This window comes from Callorhinus ursinus, unplaced genomic scaffold (genome assembly GCF_003265705.2).
Source record: "Callorhinus ursinus isolate GAN/ISIS: 27379988/994484 unplaced genomic scaffold, GSC_fseal_2.0 scaffold12, whole genome shotgun sequence".
NCBI classification, from domain to species: Eukaryota; Metazoa; Chordata; class Mammalia; order Carnivora; family Otariidae; genus Callorhinus; species Callorhinus ursinus.
In genome coordinates, this window is record NW_027397074.1 from 27,010,186 (window position 1) to 27,027,236 (window position 17,051).

Below are 17,051 nucleotides of genomic sequence, written 5' to 3' on the forward strand. Positions count from 1 at the left end.
GTTCAACGCCACTCGGCATCAGAGAAATACAAATCAAAACCTCAATGAGATACCACCTCACACTAGTCAGAATGGCTAAAATTAACACGTCAGGAAATGACAGATGTTGGCAAGGATGCAGAGAAAGGGGAACCCTCCTACACTGTTGGTGGGAATGCAAGCTGGTGCAGCCACCCTGGAAAACAGTATGGAGGTTCCTCAAAGAGTTGAAAATAAAGCTACCCTACGACCCAGCAATTGTACTACTAGGTATTTACCCCAAAGATACAAATATAGTGATCCAAATTGGTACGTGCACCCCAATGTTTATAGCAGCAATGTCCACAATAGTCGAACTATGGAAAGGGCCAAGATGTCCATCAACAGATGTATGGATAAAGAACATGTGGTGTATATATATATATATACAATGGAATATTATGCAGCCATCAAAAAAACCCTGAAATCTTGCCATTTGCAATGACGTGGATGGAACTAGAGGGTATTATGCTAAGTGAAATAAGTCAATCAGAGAAAGACAAGTATCATATGATCTCACTGATATGAGGAAGTTGAGAAATGAGAGAGGATCATAGGGAAAGGGAGGGACAAATGAGACCAGATGAAACCAGAGAGGGAGACAAACTTTAAAACCTAAAAAACCTTAAAAATCTCAGGAAAAAACTGAGGGTTGCTGGAGCGGTGGAGGGTGGAAGGGATGGGGTGGCTGGGTGATGGACACTGGGGAGGGTATGTACTATGGTGAGCGCTGTGAATTGTGTAAGACTAATGAACTACAGATCTGTACCTTTGAAACAAATAATACATTATATGTTAAAAAAAAAGAATTTAGTAGGAAGGGAAAAATGAAGGGGGGGAAATCGGAGGGGGAGACAAACCATGAGAGACTATGGACTCAGAAACAAACTGAGGGCTTTAGAGGGGAGAGGGTATGGGGAGATCGGTTAGCCTGGTGATGGGTATTAAGGAGGGCACATATTGCATGGAGCACTGGGTGTTATATGCAAACAATAAATCATGGAACACTACATCAAAAATTAATGATGTAGTGTATGGTGACTAACATAACATAATAAAATAAAATTTAAAAATAAATAAATAAATGATGCTCTGGTCTTGCCTAACAAATCAACTTACTTTTTTTTTTAAACAAATAAACTTAGTGCATCCCAGAACAAAAGGTAATATACCTATAGCTAAAATAAACTATACTATAAACTATACTAAAATATACTATAAATACATAACTATATATGCATAACTATATATATATAATTATATATACATGAAATACATAAATACCCAGCTTCCAACAAGGTTCAATTTACAATGCTTGGTATCCATTGAAGAGTAGCCCAAAGAAATAGGAAAAGAATGAGGAGAAGGAACAATTAGTTGAAACCGACCTAGAACTGACATAGATGTTAGAATTAGCAGAAAAGGACATAAGATAGTCATTGTAACTGTGTGCCATACTGTCAAAGAGATATTATGTAAAGACATGGAAGATTGAAAAGAAAAAATACAAATTGAACTTCCAGAATTGAAAACCAAAATACTTGATCTGAAAAGCACACTGGGTGGGATTATTTGCAGATTAGATAGTACACGAGAAAATGATAGTGAAATTGACAACATAGCACTACAAACTACCCAAAATGAATTATATAAAATATCAAACTAAAATAACAACAACAAAACTGAATGGGTAAACTAATATGTGTCCAAATGGGAGCCTGAAAGAATATTGCTTTTCTCAAAGGTTGTGTAAGCATGAAAACTTAGTCTGGTTCTCTTAGACAAAAATACTATCCTACAATTACAGGTTTATAATTAGAATATACTATAGATTTATAAAATCAATTATTTTGACAATCAGGTTAAAACTTCTCACAAAAAATGTATGTAAGTAAATAATTTGCTAGGAAAGTAGAAATTCATATTTCTTGAACTTGATAGTGTTTAAGAAAGCAGTTGTTTGTTTTTGTTCATATCCTTTGTTCATTCTTCTCTGTCATGTGTAGGCCACCTTTAAAAAGTAATTGTTATGCACACAGAAACATTAGTATTCAGTATAGTTCAGTGGAATTCAATCAGTTAAATAGACAAAACCTTGAATTTATGTGCCCACCGAGTGACGATTCATGGTGGTTTTTAAAGACTTCTCTCACACAGCGATCAATCAAAGTGACAGTGTTCTTTAGATTAACTTTGGATTCCCCAGCACAAATTAATTAATCTGTCCACTACTTCCTATCTCAGTGTTTCAATCAGCCAACAAATAAAGCCAATCAAGATTTCAATTCTTTGCTGATTAGCCAATAAACTGTGACAGTGGACTTGTGCAGGACTTCTAGGACTCTCCTAGAAGATTATTTATAGATGTAGCAATGCTGTGATCAGTCTCTAAACCACAAAGAAGAACAGTGTGTTTTCTTCCCAGTTACTTTCATCAAGGCAAAGAACCTTTTCAGGTAGAAATAAAACCGTTGAACAACCAGTTGCAAGGATACTCTCCTCGAGGTTATTAATGACATGTTGGTGATACAGTTGCTTTCCTAGCATCAAATTGTGTAAATGCCATGGAATTTTAGAATTTAAAGAATTGCTTTTGTTCAGATGAAAGGATGCATGCTAGAGCTGTCACTATTTCTCATTGTCAAGAATCCTTATGGACAGGAATCCTAAGTACTCTTTATACCAAAAGAGAATTACTTCCTGCCTTTCATATATTTATGAGGGAAATACACTTTACAGTATGTCCTACAATTAATCTAGTACATGTTCCGTCTCCTGAAAATCCTTCTGATAGTAGAATAAAACTAACTAGGGGAAAATGTGTAACCTAGAGTTAATCCAGCCTTTGCTGGTGTTAAAAAGAAACAAGTCCAGATTAGAGGCACTTTTGCTAAACCCCACCAAGATTTAATACCTGGCTAATTGCAGTTTCAACCTCACCCAGGAGGGAATTTTAAGCTGGTCAGTCTGCAATTTCCTGACCAGCACTAGCTATGAAAAGACCCCCTTGCCTTCCCCTAAGGAAAGATACTCTTGCCTGAACTAATCAATTCTTTTAACTTCTTTGCCCCAACCCCTTCTGGCTATAGAATCCTTCCATTTTGTATAGCTCCTGGGAGCTCCTCCCTCATTGTTAGATGGGATACTGCCCGGTTCATGATTAGTTGAATAGTCATTTAGATCAAATTTACTTGGTTGAAATTTGTTTTTTAATACCAGTAACAAGTTGTGTAAGCTTGAGGATCAGTAAATTTGTACAAAAGCTTTGGTTTTTCTCTTGTGTGAAATTAAGGATGTAGACTAAACAACCTCAAACATTTGCTGGCTCAGCAAAACCACACGAGTATCTTTTTTTCTTATAAAGACTAGATGGAGACAATTTTTCCTCTCTTTGTTTTTACCACTATTCATTTTCTGAAGTTTGTCCAAATATCAGCGACCTCATGAACTTGACACTGAGCACTAAGCAAATATAAGATGAGGTTGGCCACCTTTTGGTTCACCATTAGACTTTGCATTCCATTTCTTCACCTCTTTCCAGAGGAGGGAGAGGGGGAGGAAATAAAAGAAATCAATCCTGTTCCTCAAAGTATATGGGTGCCATCTATTCCTCCTGACAGTCTATGACCTTTACCATTCTAATCTTCTAGCCATTCTACTTCATTTCTTAAAGATGTTAGCTCCTGTATAACAATCTTTATTTTAATGCCTACTGCTGACATCCTGAAAGATGACTCATCAGTTCCTTGACTTCTTCGTTCCTTGGTGTATTTAATTTTAGTGGAATTTTTGCTTACACCACCTTAGTCAGCCATTTCCAATTTTATACCAGAAAGTAAATCACTTCTGAAATCTCTATTTCGAATGTTTTACCCTTTACACCAACCATCTCCTATCTTTCCACATGACTATTCCACTGCATGTACAACTAAAATTCCTTGAACTTCACAAAAATATTCATTGTAATCTATTGTTCATCATTTTAGTCACCCTTGAAAATTTCCTTGCCTCTCTCACCTCTCATTTAGATTGCAAAATCTAAACCATATGTTACTTGTGTTCAGAGTTTTTATGTGTTTCACTTAACACTGTCTGAAAAAAAGAAGTATTCTCTACTCTTAAGCTTGCTTTTCCACTTTCTATGATGACTCTTCTCATCATAATCTATTGAGAAAAAGAAGCCAGAAATCTGAAACTCCATTATCTTTCCACTAACAAATCCATGTTTTAACTAACAAAACTACCCAACTTCTCTTTCTTCCATTTATAATGAAAGAAAAATTCCTACTCTTACCAAATTCCATTCTCTTCATTTCAGTGCTGGGCCTAATTATCTCTCTTATCTTAATGGATTTTGTATTTTTGATGATTTACCTTATCTCCTGCATCTTTATTAATTTCTTCTCTACTGAGTTAGCCCCCTTGACACCCACAAATTCTTTATTTTATCTTATAAAATAAAAATAAGTTTAAAGTTGAAAATGCCCTTTATTCAACTAATAAACCAGTTTAACTCCTACACAATTTCTTTGTTCCCTTTCATACCATGCTATTTCCAGTTTTCCTCCTCAATTCTCATATATTCTTCAGCATATGAGAATTCTAGACTATCTTAAAAATTCTTACACACCACTCTTTTTAAATCACTCTTAAATCATCAAATACTTCCATTTTGCCAAATCCAAATGACACTTTTCTGTTCCATCCTACTCAGCATCTAAGTAGCTCTAAGGCTTTCATATCCAGCTTTTAATTTGTAGCAGTCATGGAAATATGCCACTCAGATCTCTGTTCAAGAAAGAAATTGCCATTTGGCTGCAACGAATGAAATTAGTTGACAGCCTTCAGCTTCAGTGCCTCAGCTTTCAAGCTGAGACAACGTGTTCCCAGGCAACCCCAGACAATGACTATGTGTGGCAAGAGTACCAGAGTCTAGCCATTGATGCCAAATGCAGATCTCCTCAAATAGCCGATTCATTATTCTCTATTATAGGACTAGTTTTCTGTGCTTTGAAGACTAAGAAGAAGACATAATCATTTTATTTATGTCATTATATTATTATGACATAATTTTTTAAAATATATAACATTATATATATAATTTTTATTATTTTTTTTAACCTGCTTCCCAACTAGACAACAGATACCATTGAAGGCATGGCTGTTATAAGGTCCCAAGGAATCCCTGATTCCTAACAGCATTCATAATATATTCCAAACAAATGCTTATTAAATTGATAGATGAATGAAAAAGCTCATAAATACTTCAATGTTTTATACCTTTCTCTTTCAAAAATTATTCTTTAATTTCTCCAAAATTCTAATATCTGCTACAGATACGATAAAATCATCTAACCTGAGATATAAATTACAATCCTCCTGACAATACCTTCTTTGGTTTGTATTCATCTGGTTTCATTTGAAGATATTTTATTTATCTTAAAAATCTACTTCTATTTTATGCAAGTATAAAAATCAATCATGTAGTCAACTTAGTCTACTGACTTTATTATATGTGCTGCCGAAGCGAGCACTAGTCTACTGACTTTAAATGGCCTCCTCTCATCACATACACACACAGAATGAGTTTGGCCTACATAACACAGCTGTACAAACTCAGAAAACCTGATTTTGAAAATATCACAATTGAGAAACAGTGGGGAGCAAGAAGAAAAATGTCTGTGTATAATATGTGTGTATCTGAGTAGCAGTACTTCCTCTAGTTGATCATGTTACCAATATTATGACCTTGTGTCACTCCTCCAGTTTTTTGCTATGCTTGAATGGATGCACAGAAAAGAAAAATAAATAGATAAAAAACAACTCTAGGTGTAAATAAAGAGAAATAACACAGACTAAATTTCTAATTTAGTATAATAAAAGAAAATCAAACTAATGTTTTAAAGATGTTGTTTTGCTCAAAACAACAGCAAAAACTATTTAATGTTAAATCAAATTACCAGATACAATGAAAAAGCCTAATGGTAAATTGTAGAGGGTCCAGAAAATAGATCTATGCCATCAGTGATATGTAACTAAGAACATATACTTTTGTTTTAAAATTTAATTTCTAAGGATTTTTTATATTATGTTGACTTCCCAAACAGAATTTAAACTTAAAATTATTTTTACTTTCACAATTACATACTCAAAAGCATGCAGCACATTATTAAAATGTTGCCTCCATTAAATGGGTTTTTTTTTTTTAGTTTTTTCAATACGAATTTAGATACACTGGAATTTTTTAGGCATTGGAAAGTAGATTGATGATGAAACATATAATATCTAATATAACCTGAGTTAAGAAATTACATGAAGTATATCACAAGTTAAGTAAACTTTCACATGATTTATTTAAATTCAATGTTTTAATCCTAATCTATTAACCACCATGCCTGTTAATCAGCAATGATATTTACCTAGCACAGATAAGAGAAGAAGGGCATTCTATACAAAATAAATTTTTAGGTGGAAATCCATTTGTTTGATGAAACATTTTTTTTGATGTTTTATCCAGCTTTATTTTCTGTTTTGTTTTGTGGGGCTTTTTTGTATGTATGGGTGGTTTTGTTTTTTGAGTTGTTTTTTGTTTGTGTTTATCATGTTAAAAACTGAAAAGATTGGTTCTTCCTTTTTAAAAGTTCCTTAGAAAAATAAAAAAAATAAAAGTTCTTTAGAAATATCTTAAAGGGAAACATAAAGAGGGAATTCATGTGTTTCCTAGAAATTTTAAGTGAACTTCAGGAACTCTGAAAGCATAGGCTGTTGACAATTTTCCCATGAAACCATTTATGATACTCAAATCTGTTTGAAAATTACCTTGCACCAGTCATTCAACTTTGTGTGATCTTATGATTATAAATGAGCAAACCCCAAAAGATTTGGTTTAGTTTGATTAAGCATCCCAGGAAGAGCAGCAGTTTAATGTGAAGAGTAATTAACTGGCAGATAAAGGCTAATGGATGTCCTCAAACCCCTAAAGAGCTGTGGGTTTTGTTCCTGGAAAAAAAAAAAAAGGCATTCTAGTCCGTCCAAAGCAAACCAAAAGCCAATACATACACATCAATATATAAAATACCAAACTTATGATAGCCTATTGGAAAAATTATTGGCTCAGATATAAATAATCCAAAGTTTAATTTTATCCCAATAAAAAAAAGATAGACCTAATTTACGTGTGTTAAGTTCTTAAGAAATAAACCTCATTATCCACCAGTATGTATTAGACACTTGTAGTACTGGGTCAGGGATTAGACCTAGCATAATCCAGAGTCCAAGTGAAAAGACTGATGTGTAGATAAATAAGTATGTGTATATTTTGTGATCAATATAGATCAATTTACACATTGGCTAACATAAAAGTAACAATATTATATAGAAGGGAGTTTTAATGAACTATTTCTTTATTTAAAGGTTTTTATTTAGTTATTTGACAGAGAAAGACGCAGTGAGAGAGGGAACACAAGCAGGGGGAGAGGGAGAGGGAGAAGCAGGCCTCCTGCTGAGCAGGGAGCCCGACTCGGGGCTCGATCCCAGGACCCTGGGATCATGACCTGAGCCAAAGGCTCCGGTATATGCTTAACCACTGAGCCACCCAGGCGCCCCTTAATGAGCTATTATATACAATATAAAATGAAGATTTTCTTTTCTGGCTATATAGTAGACCAGGAATCACTTCCACTAAAGGACACCTATATTCTATAAATAAATAAATATGTGTGTGTGTGTGTGTGTGTTTGTATTCCTTTCTCATTAAAGGAATTATTTAATTCCATCCAGAAGGCTTTGTGTTATTGACCATAAAGTTATAAGAGATGGATAGGAAGCACATTAAAACAAAGAAGTAAAGATCTGACACCTCAACTTTACAAATTATAGCACAATAAAGTGTTTGCTTATAATTATTCGAACACATATTGACAAAAATAATGCAGAGCCCAAGTTTACCAATTTTTTGAAGAAACTTTATTGTCAATGAAATTCCAATCCTAACCCACAGAAGTTTGTCTTGGTGCGGTGCACCTGCTAAAATTATAATCCACACTCAAGTTCTGATAAGGCAATGGAGAATAATGTGCAAAGGAATAGCATTCTAGAGTGCAAAGCTAGGGGATAAGCAAGTAACTTACATTTATTCTTGGTCAGGAGACAGGGACAACTAAATATTTCCTCTTTACCCCTCATATAGATGGGAGTTTTAATGAGCTATTGTTCCTTGTCCATCAATGTGAAATGAGTGATTTTGAACTGCAGGTGTTTTCATTCAGCTTTTAGGTTACAAGAGCATGAGAAGACACAGATGATCCCAATCTGGAAGGTTTCACGAGTCCAGAACAAGGTCTAGTGGTAACTTAAAGGGAGAATTTGGGGTTATAAGAGGTAAAGCATGGTCTGTTACAGAAAAGAGGATGTATATGAATTAGGGCAGGCAAAGGGCAAACTGTGGCTTTCATGATTTTTTACCCCAAATCAACTTTCTTCCATTTGCTTTGGAACAGAGCGCCAATTTTTACCTGGGCACATATCCTAGCCTGTATTTCCCAACCTCCTTTGCAGCTTGGTGTGACCTTGAGACTAAGTTCTGGCCGAGGATTTGTAAGCAGAAATATGTGGAACTTCCAGGAAGGCTGATTAAAATTGCTTGCCACGCTGTTTAAGTGCCCTTTTGCTCTCCTTCCTGTCTCCTTCCTTTTTCCTGAAAGAACAGAACATGAAGGCTGTACTAGTTATATTGGTCTACGGCCTGTGTGACCTTGCGTGGAAGTCAGCCTAGAGGAGAGAAGAGTTAAATGACTTCCCGAAGGTTTTGTGTTATCCCAGCACTGCTTGTATTTTGTTGTTGTTGTCATTGCCCCCCCCCACTTTGGGGGTGTTTGTTTTGTTTTGTTTTTATTTTAATGTGAGAGAATAAATCCTAATATGTTAATGCAATCTGTTATTATATGCACCTGAACCTAATCCTGATTTATATAAAATGTCTGTATATTTTTATAAATTCTAAGAATTCTTCTCTTGATGGGGTCTACAGCACAGGTAGAACTAGAAACATTACCAAAATGTTCACCTGATTTTTCAGAGGACCATTACCTACAGTAGGAAATAATTGCAAACCTTGAGAACATTTCTCTGAAAGGATTGCACGTAAGTATACAGAAGAACAAACCATAATTTCTTCAATATTTCCTGAATATTTAAATTATACAGAAATTAAATTAACTGTCTATTTAGATGTGTACCTAATTCAGATTTAAGAAATTCATAACTATTATCAGGTAAACTCTTATTTAGATGCTATAATCTTGAAATTTTCTGATTTTAAAGTAAAATCATTCCTGATTGTTTAAAAAAGTCAATCTCAGATATATTATGTATGTTATATCAAATTATTTGCCTTATTATTTTCTCAAGCTTATTGTTACAATGAACTTAAAATGTACATGACCAGTGTTTACTGTATTTTTTAATTGCTTATTTCTTACTAAACTGCTATAAATCTTGATATACTGCAATTAGGTGTGGTTTCCCAAGCTTTAGAGGGGAGTAGTGGAGATACAGAACACAAATGGTTGGGTCAAAAAACAATAAGGGGATCCTGGCTGGCTCAATCTGAAGAGTGTGCGACTCTTGATCTTAGGGTCATGGGTTTGAGCCCCATAATGAGTTTAGAGATTACTAAAAGAAATAATAAGTAAAAGAAGAAAAAGAAGAAGAAAATCTTTTCCTTCTCTTTAGCATAGAGACTATGAAGAATTCTGAAATAGCTCACTGTGAGGTGAGAATAACATCTTTTTTGAATCTTTAGGAAATAACTCCAGAATTTTATTGGAATCTCTATATCTTTGGTTCAGTAGTTCAGAGTGACTATCGGGCATCGGGGTGGAAATTGTTGGTATATCTGCTGATATGGCTACATTTTATTAATTTATTAGTGAAATATTTCTTCAATTTTTCAAAATTTTCTTCATATATTTTATAGGAAACCTGTGAAGAAAAACTTAAATCTTAAATCACGTTTTAGACTGTTAATAAGGGCATTTTGGTTTGAAAGATCAAACCCTATTGAAGTTGTCTAACGCACAAATGTCTTCCTAAGAGCTAATCAGATATTCTCAGATATCAAATAAAGCTATTTAACTATAAATAATGAAATTGATGGAGAACTTGCTTCTTTCAGAAACCTTCCTATTTAATTTTATACATAATTGAATATTTGAACAGCAAAAAAATAAAGTCTAGTTCTGGGTAAGAGATAGTGTTGGCAGCAAGCCAATGTTCCTGCTAAGAACAACTAAAAATCTATACAATTACAAAAATTATAAATTCAAAGGCATCGGAAAGCTGACAATCTTAATGACTTTGTGCCAAGCGATTGTTTTAAGTAGGATAAAAAGGGAACTGATTATAAAAGGAAACATTGAGAAATTACACTTCATCAAATTTAAGTTTTTCTGAAAAGGAAATCTACAGAATAGTAATAATAAACATACATAATAAAAGAGTTACATCCAGAGAATGTAAAATACTATGAAAGCTCCATTATAAAAACAAAAACAACTTCATAAAAAATGGATCAATGATTTAAATACACATGTCAACAATTTATACAGATGGCAAACATGAAAAGATACTCGACGTTATTATTTATTAGAGAAATGTCAATTAAAACCACCAGTAAGATACTACTGCATATCTACCAGCATCTCTAAAATTAATAAGACTTATAATGCAACATGTTGTTGAAGATTTGGAGCAACTAGAACTGTCATACGTTTTTGAGAACACACAAGGCACAATCACTCTGGAAAATATTTTGGCAGATTTTTTGTAGAATTAACATTGACCTGGTGATTCCACCCTAGATGTTACCCAAGAGCAATGAAAACAACAACAAAGTAAAAGTAGAAAATCCTAAACCAAGTATTAGTTTACTAATCCAGTCATGTATAAAAGGACAAGTCATCTCCAGATATTTCACAACAAATGTGAATGGTAAAACAATAGAGATTTGGAAGAAAACATAGGAGAACATCTTCATGGCTTTGGAATGGAAAAATATTTTTAACAAATACAAAAAGGACTAAGGAAAACTTTTAAAAATGGATTATTTTAAGGTATGACACCTTTAATAGTGAAAAGGGAGAACTGTGGCTCTGTGTTTTGGAGGGGAGTTATTCTCAATACTTATATCTTACTAGGGACTCTTATTCAGGATAAATCCTACAAATATCCTATAAATCATAAGAAAGACAGACAACCTAACAATAGTCTGGGAGAAATAACAAACAAGCATTATACACAAAAATAAGTGAATACACAACAGACCAGTAAACATACAAAAAGGTGTTTTATTTTTATTAGTCGTCAGGGAAATACAAATGAAACCACAGTGTATTCCCACTGATTATTCATTAGAATAGCTGAAGTAAAAAAAGCAGAAAAAATATCGAGTTGGCAGGGATGTAGCATTAGGACCCTCATATATTATTGACAGCAGTGTTGGTATGTATGTATATAATATTTGCACACATGTGGAATGCTATATCTATATTTTATATATGCATATCCAAGGGAAAAGCACATATCTATCAAACAAAAGATATATATATATATAAATATTCATAGTAACATTATTTGAAATAATCCAAATTTGGAAACTGTACATTCCCCCAAAACAGTAGAATGGATAAATTGCTGCATATTCAAAAATGCAATAGGAGACTACAACAGTGAGAATGAACACATCACAACTATATGCTACAATATGGATAAATCTCATAAATACAATGTTGGCTGAAAGGCTCCAAACACAAAACAATACATAATGTAAAATTCAATATTCTAAAGTTTGCAAACAATGCTATTTTGTGGTTTTAAAAGTGATGGTAGATATTTGGGGACTTACCTAGAGAGGGGCATGAGGGAGGTTTCTGAGATGCTCCTATGGTTCTCTTTTTGATCTGAATATTAAGTGTGTTGTACTTTGTGAAAACTTATCCAGTTATGTACTTCTGCGATGTATATTTTCCTATCTGCATGTTATACTTCAATAATGTTTTAATGGAACAACTACCGTAATTTTTTGAAAAAATTAAACATGTAAAAATCTGTGAGGCCATAATAAATGAAAGAGAGAGAGAAAGCCACTTATAATCAAACAAAAAATTTTTTTCACCACATGAAAAGTCTCTATGATACCACGATTTTACAGAAAAGAAACCCCCGTCAACGAAGAGACGTGAAAGGAGATACTATATCACACAGCAACCATACGGCTTTACTTGATGTGGAAAAGCTCTTCTTAATAGAAGAGTACAGTGCAATAAATGTGAGGGAAAAAAAAAAACTTAGGAAAACATCATCATTTTATGGCTACAGGATGAAAAGTTGATGTAAACATATCGTTCGCAGAATATGAAAATATCACACTACCCAGTATTTCTAGTTTCAAGGGGGAAAAAATGTAATTTGACAAGGGATAAATAAAGTGAACTTCACCCTCACTTGGTGGTTTACTTCAGCAGCACTAGGAATTTGGGAACTTGAATATAAAATGTGTGTTAGATTATATTAATGAATAATGACTTTGAAGTGGTCATAATTGTTAATTTTCTTAGATGTAATGGGATATTACTTTTAAGGACTAAAATTGCTTATTTATTTGGAAAGCATACAATATTTCATAGTGAAGTTTCATAATGTCAATAATTTATGTGAGCATTTAGCAAAAATAAGAGATACAAATATGGAAAAAATGTGAACAATTATCTAATCAAGTTAATGTGGGTGTGCACCACATAATTTCTCAATATTCATATGGGATACTCTAATATTTATGTAGAATATGTTTCTGAAAGATTTAAACAAATTTCTCAGAACCAGTTGACCGTCATCGTTTTATATATATATATATATATACACATATATATAATCTAGTAAATTATAGATTTCTTATATATATATTTCATATATATATATACAATCTAGTAAATTATAGATTTCTATACCCTTTCTAATGTTTTGGAGCTTTAATAGAGATTGCCTCGATTTTTTGTGGTGATCTATGCATACTAAGATTGTTTTCAACATTTCATTACTTATATTTTGGATGTACAACTCTGAGGTAATTTTGGTATTAGACGGCATTATTGATTATAATTCAGATAGTCAATAGTAAAAAAAAAGCCTCATGACCATCAACAATATTATTTTTATTGATTGTACTTTTATCACATGTATGTATGCTTGTTATTTCACAAAGCAACTGAACCTGTGGGAACTGACACCCTTTTTTTCAGTTAGGCTTCTTGTTTGTTTCCATAGTTGTGTGACAGGGCAATTCTATCATCAGTGAGTGACCTGAATAATTTATTGATAAAATCAATAAATCATGAGTTGGCATAGGTAAATGTAAATGTTTCCTAATGGCAGATTACTTTAAGGTTTTTATTTTTGTTTTAATATGTTGGTGGGGGGAGTGAATCTGTCTATCATTCTTTTCACTTATTATCACCAAGACTGACAGATAATACCTTAATCCATACTATCATTATGCCAAAATGAATTTTACAAGGTAATATTACATTTTATTTTATGTTGAACATTAAGAGAATGATTATGTGCTTTATATTGCTGTTAATGATAGATTCTGATGGAAAATTTCTTCTTCCTCTTTCAATCTCTGGTGATCCATTGTCTGTGACTTCTCAAGAGTCTCTAATGTCTTTAGTTCAATAAGTTTAAAACCATGACTCTCTGGATGAATGAAGAAGGTAGCATGCTTCTGAGGTAGTCAGAAATAAAAGCTCAGAGAGAAAAGAAAGCTACTTATGGTTGTTTGCTAAGGTTGGAAATTTTCCCAGACTGTTGGTTTCTTATTCTAGCATTAAAATCTAGCTAAATTCATAGTCTTAGTCATAGCTTGGATTTATTTCTAAATTTGGTGTCTGGGAGAAATACTGTGCAAAATGTATTTTGTGTTTTGCATCATTTACTGCATATTTAGTGTGAGAAGATAAAGTATTTTCCTTTAGATACGTGAGTGTATGTTTGCGCTTTCATCTTCTATTACTCATTATCTTTCACAGTTTTAGAAGAAAACTAACTAAAAGAAAAAAATTTGATCTGCTACATTAACTTACATTGATTCAGTGGTAGCTACAGCCAAGGCTTTTAAAGTGAATAGGTAATTATCCCATTGTGAGTCTTTCCAAAACAAATGCCTGCACACACAGAATAGGCTGATTGGCCTACAGTGCTGATGTTCTGGTTTTCAGAGATCTCAGAAATGCTGAGTTCTCTGATTCGGTGCTCAATATAGAAGATTTGGTAGTGTTTAACATTTTTTCTTAGAAAAAATTATCAGTTGGTTTTCTATTCTATATCATCCAATCCCTTTTGTATTAAGGAGTTTTAGTAATACAATGAAAAACTAGTGGCTGACTACAGAGGCAAAGCACAAGGTAGCATAGGACTTACATCCAGTAAGTACCTACTATGTAAGCAATGTGATAACACTGTTTAAGGATGTTATCAATTGAACAACACTGTGAGGTAAAATATCCCCATGTAGTGAAGGAGCTGATAGAGACCAAAGCACTTGAGAAATTTGACCTTCTATTATACAGCCAAGACACTCAAGCCACACCATTTTGACTCCAACCCTCCTGTGTCCATAAATAGCAAATACTAGTGAGTCATTAAATAATTTAAGCATTACAAGTAAAGGGCCATACGTTAGCTTTTATTTTAGTTCATCAGTTTTTGAATATCACCTTCTTTGGCAGTCATTTTATATCCCAGGTCAACAAGAAGAAATATACACTGCTTGCCTAGAGTTGGCCTGCACTGAAGTACAGTGGAACATAAGTAAACATATAATTATTACTGGACTCCTGCCATAGTAGAAGTAATTTGAATGACTAGAAAGAGAAGGATGTAAATAAATGTGTCTAGAGAGTCAGGAAATTATGCGAAGAGTCAGTGATCTCTAAATAAGATTGGTAATGATAAAAAAGAGTCTGCTAGTTAGAAGAGGTACTTAAAGTCGTTCCAGGCACTTATAAACCAGAGCACAGAGCGCGAAATCACTTGACACAGGCAGAGAACGACTAGAAATTTGCTTCTGCTGTCCCCCAGTTGATGGGGGCACATGGTAAGAGATTTTATGGAAATGGCTGGCAGGGTTCTGATAACACTTATACCCAGTGTTAAGGAGACTGGACTCCACCCTGTAGCTTATAAGAACTATTGAAAAATGTCAGCATTGTACGGATATATGAAGATTTTCATTTCAGAAATCTAACTCTAACAATGATATAGATGAAAGGAAGAGATGTCACTAATGGCAGTGAGATCAATAGGGAGATTATAAAAGGTCAAGTCATTTCTAATTTGCTTTACGTGTCAACTTCATTCCTTGGTTGCCCTCTCTATGGGTATTGAACAGTGTCATCAAACAACCTTTATTTTCAGAACAATTATCCTCCTTCTTCCTGTGATCCTTTCCAAAAGAATCTCTAAAATCTATATTTTATTTAAAAAAATGTTTTGTTGGTGCCCTCTATTGTTTGCTTTCAAGATGTATTGAATTCTTCCAGTGCATCAGGCAGAAGCTAGGTGATTGGGATGCATCATTTACTTAATACTCACAGCAGTATTGTGTGAGGTATTATGCAATCACATCAAGTTATTGTTTAGAATCATATAGTTAATGAGTGATATATCTTGGAGTATTACATTGTCTTGATAATTCTGTGTTATGAGTGACTTTTCTTTTTTAATATGCTGAAATTAAACTTCAACTCTTCATTTTATGTTTTCAGTCAACATATTTTTATTGAGTGCCTATTATGTACCAAGTAGAATGCTAATTCACAAAATGGTCACTCTGTGAAAGAACAATGATTATGCAACACCTACACTGATTCATGTGTGACATAAGCCAAATGCAAATTCTATGATTGCTGTAACAGTTGTCATCACAGATATAGATGTGTTCATAAGGTTGGGCGAATAAAGTACAGTGGACATTTTCGTTTTTAGGAGTGAGACTGTGCATTATACCAGTAGAATGAAATTCCCTGGGTTATTTATGAAAAATATGTCAATTTGTAGTCATTATAACTTCTCCCCCAAGGAACTTTTAGCAAAATGTGACACTCAGGGGCTGAGCGTGTTGGTAAAATTGAGGGCAGGGCTCAAATATACATTACTGAACTCTCTGGGAATGGTAAATTGTAGAAAGCCAGTTGCTGGTTTTGTTTCTGACTACATGTTTGTGTCAGTTACAGACAATAGCATGTAAAGAGAAGGGGAGGCAAAAATTATAGCATAGGCACAAACCTACCAGAAATCTTACAAGACCATGGCTTTTATATGGGAAGAGAAAATATCATAGAGGAGTTAACTTCAAGAGTCAGCAGTAATTAAGTACCACTTTGATAAAGGTGTTCCTAAATTAAAACCTCAATGATGGTACCACATCTAGGCTTAAAAAGAACTATTTCCTGGGGAGGGGTGGTGGGTTGGGGGGCGACAGGAAGCCTGACTTAATACAGACTATCTTCAAATGGTGATCTCAACTAAAACTCTCCGTTGGAGAAGCTATAAAATAGGCTACGATGTATGGGTGTATAAAAATCGGTTGGTATCATGAAATCTTAGAGAGTTTTTGGTTGAGGATGTAAATGTGGTTACTTTTAGTTTCTACTCTGTAGGAGTGATATAGGTGGATTGGATATCAATGATTTTGAAATGAATCAGACATGATATTCAACCACAAGTTGTATTTTCTAGCATATTATTTAGTACAATACATTTTAATAACATTTAAAATATCTGGAATAGTGATTGCCATAATTAAGAGATGAGATATAATTTTATGCAAACTTTCAATTTTTTAAATCTGACCTGGTGAAACCAAAGCTATATTCTTTCTTTCCTTCTTTCTTTCTTTCCTTCTTTTTCTTTTTCTTTCTTTCTTTCTTTCTTTCTTTCTTTCTTTCTTTCTTTCTTTCTTTCTTTCTTTCTTTCTT